Source organism: Hoplias malabaricus, chromosome 11 (genome assembly GCF_029633855.1).
Source record: "Hoplias malabaricus isolate fHopMal1 chromosome 11, fHopMal1.hap1, whole genome shotgun sequence".
Lineage (NCBI taxonomy): Eukaryota > Metazoa > Chordata > Actinopteri > Characiformes > Erythrinidae > Hoplias > Hoplias malabaricus.
The window spans coordinates 15,192,022-15,198,021 of NC_089810.1; positions in this window are offsets into that span (position 1 = coordinate 15,192,022).

Sequence of the window (6,000 nt, forward strand, 5' to 3'; positions counted from 1 at the left end):
GTACTGTACATGGTGATGAGAAAGGGTATAACAAGGGTAGTCACGTGGTTACCTGTAATCAGTGTCCATTCAAGGCTCCCTTTGATGTAATCACTGGACAGAAAAGAGTGCAGACAATGGAACAGCACTGTCAAATCCTCAGTGAGGCTCCTATCACACAGCATGATCAACAATGACTAATTTATCTAATCTATGGGTAAGGTGATGGATGTCCTCATAATGATGTTGTTCAGGTTTTGCTGGTACAACATCATCAAATGAAGCAGAGAAGAAAAGTAATTTTATTTTATACACAGAATTCTCTGGAAACTGCAAACCCTTATGCACCACAGAACACAAACAATTATATAAATGAAGAATATGTATTATGACAAAATTTGGTCATTCCTGTTAAAATGAGAGGTTTTGCTAATAAACATAGATACACCAATCAAATATAATAATACGTTTATCTCTTATAGTCCCTCTGTTGCTCTGCATTAGTGTTAGTGTGTGATACACTGGTATGTATGGATTAGACACAGCAATGCTGCTGGAGTTTTAAAACCTGTGTCCACATACTGTCCACTCTATTAGACACACCTAACTTGCTGGTCGACCTTGTATGTGTAAAGTAGTGAGTAGACAGTAGCTCATCTGTTGCTGCACAGTTTATGCTGGTCATCCTCTAGTCCTTCATCAGTGGTCACGGGATGCTGCCCAGCAGTGACACTGAGAGGATGAAAAACTCGTAACAGCACTGCTTTGTCTGATCCACTCTGACAATTTTTGCAGGGCAACAGAAGGACCACACACTGTAAGTGTAAAACCACTCCTGCTGTCTGAGGAGCTGTGTGAAGTGAATGTAGAAACATGGAGATAGTTGTAGTGTTGTGTTTGATATGTGTACTATGTGACTGGGTGTGTTTTCTCTTTCCTTTGGCTGACTGGATGTTATAATGAAAGGCTTTCTCTGAGGAGGGCCACACTGTCGGCATCATTTGTTCGACATGCATCAGATCACAGCAAGCTGCCTAAGCCCCAAATCCCCACCCCCCGACAACAAAAAGCCCCCGCACACAGCCAGATCTTCTACATGATGTCATCACAGTCTTGTCCCAAGTGGGTTGGGTAGGGGCTGGGTCTGAATAGAGCCAACCAGGCGATGGATTACACAAAAGTGCATCGAGGCAGGCAGCCAGTCACAGAGGCGGACAGGGAGAGGCTTGAGTGTCAGCTTGTCTGAGGTCAGATGGGCTAAGTTCATCTGTGAACGTATAATATGTGTGTGTGTGTGTTTGTGCATGCACTCGTGTTTCACATTGATGCTGTGGAGTCTGGGCTCCTGACTGATAGAGTGCATCATTATTTAATGCCTGATAGAGCCCAAGGACACTGTATGTTTATGTTTATGTTTGTATGAATGAGCCTAGGGCACCACATGCATCTCTCCATGCATGTATTCCCATGATGTAAAGTGAGCTTTGCTTCTCTCTCTCTCACACATTCACTAGGTCTCTTGCCCAGATGCTCTGTGCACTTATGATGATGAAAATATGATGAATTATTCCAGGCCCAATCATACACTCACAGCCGTACTGGAATAAAAAGGGAGCGCTGGGGTGAGATGGAGATGAGTATTCATGGTGACAGCAGTCACGTTTTGCTGTGTCATGCACGTGCACGTACACCCTTTCAGCATAGAAGAGAAGGAAGAGTGTGTGTGTGTGTGTGCGTGTGCATGTTTTACAGGCCGTAAAGAACCTGCGGGCCTGCAGTGAATTTTCTGACCTCTGCTACACGCTCCTTCACTGCTGCAAACTACACTCAGGGAAAAGGTGAGTGTTGGGGAAACACTGAGGCAGAAAAGAAGAGCAATAGAATAGTGAATGAATTGAAATGAGAAAATAAATGAGTAAATGTATTTTGGAAAAATTAGTCATTATTATTTTAAAGGATTCAGTGTGCTACCAAAAACGCTGCACTTTTACTACTTCCAAACTTTAGGTGGGGAATGTTAAGCTACTATCGCAGAGCCTTTGACATGGAAGTTTTAAACACTGCTCCTAGAATTGAAGTCTAAAGATGAAAGTCATGGTCACATTGGCCATTTTTATATTTTTTAAATTTTTATATAACATTTGCACTTTTTTACATTGTGATATATTTTATTTCTTATTATAATTTCTATTGGTTCCCTATATAAATTATTTATCTGAATACCAGGGCTCAGTGTGTTTTCCCTTCTAGCCAGGGTACTGTTATGCCAAACCTGGGTGTATATGTGGAGTTAGAAATAGCAGAAACCATTGGTTGATCAAATGCAGGTATCACAGAAACATCATGCAGGGGTTGATGGGATCAGACCACAAAGCATTATCTGGTCAGTTATAGTCATCACAGAAACATCCTGAGGGACACGGGTTAGATTGCTATTTGAAGTTGGAAAAAAACTGGACTGCTGTCAGTGACCTGCACTAAAATAAAACAAATGGCAAGTAAAAGTAATGTCAGTATATGAAGCCATTTCATTTCATTTCAGTTTCTGTTGTGTGTTTACTGTGAATGCTGAGAAGTCATGTGATCTTGCAAATGAATGAGAAACTGTTTTCACACCCCTGTTATGTAATGGGAAATGAAAACAGGGATTCAACTAAGGTGCACATAGTTCTGGTTTTGAATTTGTAACAGTGTCATTCTTTTATGATACAGCATTATGTAAAACCACTGAAGATGGAAGGTCTATATGTACTTACCTAGATTGCACTAAAAGTGAATATGGTTTTACAGATACGGATGGAAAGATCCCTGTCCATATCAACTGGTCTTGTTCTAATATTTTGTTTTGAAAACGATTTGTTTTAGTACTGGATTGCTTCATTATATGCTGTCAGAGCAGCTTCCACTCTTCTGAGAAGGTTTTGCACTTGATTTGGAACATTTTAGCCACAGGGATTACTTCCATTTGGGTGCTAGGGCATTAGGGAGGTCTAGCACTGGTGTTGGGCATTAAGACATGCAGTGTTCCAGTTTAACGCACAAACTTGGTTTCATGGTGTTGATGCCAGCCTCTGAGGAACATTTCTGGTTCTTAGGTTGCTTTTGGAGGAATTTGTAAAATAGGCCATTTTTAGTTTCGACACATTCACTTTACAATAAGAGCATTTACACTTGACTAGGGCAGCACAAGCAGGGTAATTTGATGAATATAATTGTTTGGATTGTAGCTTATTATGACTTATTAAGCTTATTATATGTATCTTTCAATTGAGACTGCATGGCTCTATGCTGGAATTCATGCACTTCTTAATACTTGTGACTGAAGTAGCAAAGCCATTTCATTAGAAGTGTTAATCACATTTGCAAATCAGCCATTCTTTCATTATCTGTAAGCGCTTATCCAGTTCAGGGTCACGGTGGGTCCTGGGCCTACCTGGAATCATTGGGCGCAAGGCGGGAATACACCCTGGAGGGGGCGCCAGTCCTTCACAGGGCAACACAGACAACCACACACATTCACTCATGCACTCACACCTACGCACTCTTTTGAATCGCCAGTCCACCTACCAACATGTGTTTTTGGACTGTGGGAGGAAACCGGAGCACCTGGAGGAAACCCAAGCGGACACGGGTAGAACACACCAACTTCTCACAGACAGTCACCCAGAGCGGGAATCGAACCCACAACCTCCAGGCCCCTGGAGCTGTGTGACTGCGGCACTACCTGCTGCGCCACTGTGCCACCCCGCAAATCAGTCAACAAATAAAAAAATTTAATTATTAGTCATATAGCGTTTATAAAATACAATTTACAACTTCAGGATGATTTTGTGGTTAACCTTGGGTTTTTCTCTGAGGTTTTCTACTAGTAATATTTTTTTTCCTGAAATGCACACAGCCAACACACACACACACACACACACACACACACACACACACACACACACACACACACATACACACCCACACCCCCTGGTGATCCATTGATGCAGCATGATGGGAGGTAAACAAGTGAGAAAAGTGATGCAGACAGAGCTGCAGTGTAGGGACACACAGCTGGAGTCACCTCAGTGAGAGTGATGGATGTATAAAGAGAGAGAAAAAGAGTAACAGAGGGAACAGAAAGAGAAAGAGGTGAATAGAGAAAGAGTGGTGGTAGAGGGAAGGTAGAGACATGAAAAGGAAATAATTTCTATGCAGGTGAAAGCGGTTATCGCATGCAGTTTTTTTTTTACCCGATGGAATCATGGTTTCCAGTGAAGTAAAAGAAATTTAAGGGCATCTTCAGAGAGATGGAAAACAACAGTTTCTTTCAGTATTACAGGCTTTGTCCACACAACCTTTTTGGATTGCGTGAGGAAACAGGAGCATCTAGAAGACACCCATGCAGACACAGGGAAAACACACTAAACTCTTCACAGACAGTGACCCAAGGTGGGGTTTGAACCTACAACCTCAGAACCATGGAGCAGTGATAGGTCTCATGTACATTATACAATCTTGGCTTGCTTTTATTTTCTTGAGAATATATATTATACAATATATTTATCTAAGCAAAATACCTTATACTTTATAATTTATAAAAATTAAAAGGCTCACAAACACTTTATGACATCTTTTTCCATTTCTACCTTTATTAGCTTTGCCTCACATTTTCCTGTGCCTCAAAATCATATAAAAGACCTCATGTAAAGAAAAACATTGATATGAAGCACCAAAGCTTCTCATAGATTTCTAATAAGAAGGGTATGTATTTTGGGCCCTAACTTGCCATTGCTGATATGTCAGTTGGTCACCTGTATGACCAGCGTTATGCAGCTGATGGTGGTCTGGCAAAACTAGGTTTGTCTATTGGGCAAAGGACCTCAGGGAACTGATTTGTAATGCATTCACTCAATCACTAATTCACTTGTTTAATAAACCTTTCCACAAATAGCTTTCAGTGCTTCACCTGAGTGTTTTGCACCAATTAAATCTGAAATAAATAATTTTAAATCAGTACTCAACACAATACAAAACAACACCCCCTCCTCAAAAAAAGCAGAAAACAAGAGAAAAAAATAACAAAGGAAACCTTTAAATGCAAATCATTTTGGAGCCTTTCTAATGATAATTTTGTCCTAAAATGTTCTCACAGTGTAAATGGTAGCTCCACTTGTCAAATGAATGAAGGAATGAACTGAGATGTTTTATCCATTTGACAAAAACCAAACACACTTATGAGAGTCTCCAACTGTTAAGTGTGCTGTTCTTTATGTTCTTTACTGATCGAGGTCTTGGCTCTGTATGGTCTAAGAGAATGGAGGGGAGAGAGAGCAATAGCATCTTCATTATTTATGGCTGTGTTTTCTGCAGTGCTCCCTCAGGTCAGCAGACACATGGATGGACAGTCTCGCTTGACGTCTAAAATCACTCCTTAATACACACACACACACACACACACACACACACACACACACACACAGAGTTAGAGAGAGGGAGGCAGACAGAGACAGACACACTGGAGAGTTTATAATACTCTTAGACGCCTCAAGAGAAGCCACAGACATGATGGAAGGAATATGATGTAAATGACAGGAGTTGCTAAAAGACAGAAAACTGCAAGATTGATATTAAATACAGAACCAAGAAAAGGGTGACTTTCACCTTTATCCTCTCTATCAATACAAGACTCCCCATCTAAGCATGGAAAAGGGCTGAATATAATATTGTGCGTTAGAGGCTCAGCGTCAGCCGCTGAATTGGCCGCCTCATGTTGTGACTACAGGAATACAAAACAGTAACAGAGAGAAAAGCATGTCTAGTCATGCCCTTAATTAGATCTGTAAGGCTAAGATCACACTGCCAGTGACACACAAATACACACACACTTACAGAAGTGATTCAGATATTGGCTACACACTTCCACACATTTTGCAAATCTCTTTGCACTTTCTTGACTCTAAAAGGCTTAAAATAAAATTTACAAATTGGGATGAATTTCCAGTACAGCTACCAGAGTTGAACTCGCAAAGGCAGAAA